Here is a 2,500-nt window from a genome sequence, read left to right on the forward strand (position 1 = left end):
GGTCAGCACTTTCACACACAGCAGCGTTCGTGACCCTGCACCACAAACAGAACCTTTTCCGTGATGGATACGATAATCTGGAATCTGAGGGTGCACAAAAAAAAAAATCGAATATTGAGAAAATCACCTTTAAAGTTGTTTAAATTAAGTTCTTAGCAATGCATATTAAGTTTTGGTAAGATATTTACTAAAGAACATGATCGTTACGCTACTTAACGCTGACTTAAAGATTTTTGGCATAAAAGAATCATGTATTTTTGCTATAAATATTACCCAGCAACGTAGGACTGGTTTTGTGCATCAGGGTCACAATAAAAAAAAATCATTATTATTATTATAGTTTCAAATGCATAAACACATGAACTGAAAGGGATTTTCTGTTTATGTATTTTTGTAGAAATATTGTAATTGTGAGGAAAGGAGTCTGAATTGTGAAATAAAATGATTTCAATTACCTTCCTATGGTAAAAAAAATCCTAAAAAATCCTCAAAACATTAATTAATTTTTTATTTTTTTTAATATCTCAAAATTCTATTATTAAATGGAATTGCAAGATAGAATTGTGAGGAAAGGAGTCTGAATTGTGAAATAAAAAGCTGCAATGAGCTTTCTACCTTTTATTTTGTGGTGAACATTTATATAGAAATGTCTCACAATTTATTAATCTCACAAATTGTTACAATATTTAAAAATAGAATTGCAAGTAAATTGCAAAAAAAAAAGTCTAGACTGTAAAGTAAGAATAATAATAAAAAAAAGCAAATGTGAGATAAAAGACTCTCAAATACCTTTTCTTTTTTATTCTTAATTACTTAAAATATGAAGCCTTGTATTCTAACGAGAAATAAATAAAATCGGTAACAATTAATTAATAATAAGCATTAGGAGGTAGAATATGCACTTAATAAAGGATACTAATAATTATAATAATAATGATAACTAATAAATATTCAACGCATGCTAAAAAGCATCTCATAAAGTGTTAAGTTAATAGATAATTCAATAAAATAATAAGTTTATACTTAAAGCAAGAACAAATATCTACCAAAGCAGACAAATAAATATACTGAAATATATTTATTGCTTTAAGCATAAACTTGTTTTTTTTTTTTTTTTTTTTCAGACAGAAAGCAAGACTTAAGACGTCTCTTTTGATCTGTCCGTCTGCTGACTGAGGAATCTTTTCTTCTCTTTCTCTGCAGGCGATCTGTTCTTCTGACTCCTCTTCTGTATATTTGCATGTTGCCTGCAGATCCAGTGATGATATGAACTCTCATCTGTCCCGTGAACCCCAAGCAAGCGGCTCGTTCTCAGAAAACCACGCCACAGTGACATTTTGGTTCAGCGTTCGCTTTGTTTCGTGTTTTTTCAATAAACCGTTTTTCACACGCCTTTAACAACTACTACCTAAAATACAACATCACTCTTTATTAATGCAATAATTATTAGGAAAAATGCATTTGATTAAATTTAACAATTTAATTGAATAACTTATTTAAATTAATACAATTATCCATAGCGTTGATTTAAATTATATTTAACAAATATCTCTCTTTTGTAACGCAATAAATATCAGGAGTTAATATAAACACAGACAGCAAAATAATTAATTTTCATTCAATAATTTAAATGAATAAAAGTAACCTTAACATTTATATTATTATTATATTATTATTAATAATATATTAAACTTAATTTTAAAATTACAAAGTGTTAAAATGTAGCTATTAATTTAAATTAAAATGAGCAGCAATTTGATTTAATTTTAGGTGGCAGTACATGTGGCCGAGTTAAATAGTTACATTTAACTATTAAATTAAATTAAATATTAAATTGAATTTGATTTAAATAATCCAATAGGCATTGATAAATGTTTCCATGCACATTAAAGAAATATAAGCATTTAAAATCAGTTTTTATTAGTAGAAACGCTTGCACGAATGCATTTATGATAAAAACGTTTCCTGAGAACGAGCCAGAGACGATGTATGATGCTGTTAGTCATTGTCCACATAATTCTGTAGCTATTTTTATGTAGCTGTAACTATTTTTATACTCCTATTTAAACGACAGAGTAGCTTCGGTGGGCCGGTGTGTTCAGTATGCGCTGATTTGTACGCTTTATTTACGTTATCGGTATCGTTGCGTGAAGAAAGCGGCTCTTTTGACATTAAATATCGATACGATTCGGCTGGAAGTCAACGTGCCTCGCGGATGCGGCCGAGAAATGATCGGCTTTGCGGTTTCCAAACTCAGAAGCGCGCGACCGGACGCACCGCTCAGTGCGACCTCCGATCACGTGACCCGGGGTCTGACCTTTGACCTCTGCGGATCCTGACCTGCCACTCAGGAGGAGGCGGAGTCAGACTACGAGCAAAGCGCAGTTTTTCAGCCGTTATGACAAAAAAATCAAAAATAGAAATAAATACTAGCCCATATAAAAAACGTTATCATACCTATATTTTTGATCTACCTAGGCTTTAATTGAAGTGTTGCATT

At 31.0% G+C, this 2,500-nt stretch overlaps 1 protein-coding gene across 1 annotated transcript in view; it reads left to right on the forward strand.

Annotated features, from left to right (window-relative positions):
- kif5ab (kinesin family member 5A, b) overlaps nt 1–2,500 on the forward strand; it is a 31,453-nt gene that overhangs the window by 28,855 nt on the left and 98 nt on the right. Inside the window, exons 28-29 of the mRNA XM_043232223.1 lie at nt 1; nt 1,204–2,500. The exon at nt 1 is cut by the window's left edge and continues 78 nt beyond it; the exon at nt 1,204–2,500 is cut by the window's right edge and continues 98 nt beyond it. The gene's annotated coding sequence lies outside the window, so the exon portion shown is untranslated. The remainder of the gene's footprint in view (nt 2–1,203) is intronic.

Source organism: Puntigrus tetrazona, unplaced genomic scaffold (assembly GCF_018831695.1).
Source record: "Puntigrus tetrazona isolate hp1 unplaced genomic scaffold, ASM1883169v1 S000000513, whole genome shotgun sequence".
NCBI classification, from domain to species: Eukaryota; Metazoa; Chordata; class Actinopteri; order Cypriniformes; family Cyprinidae; genus Puntigrus; species Puntigrus tetrazona.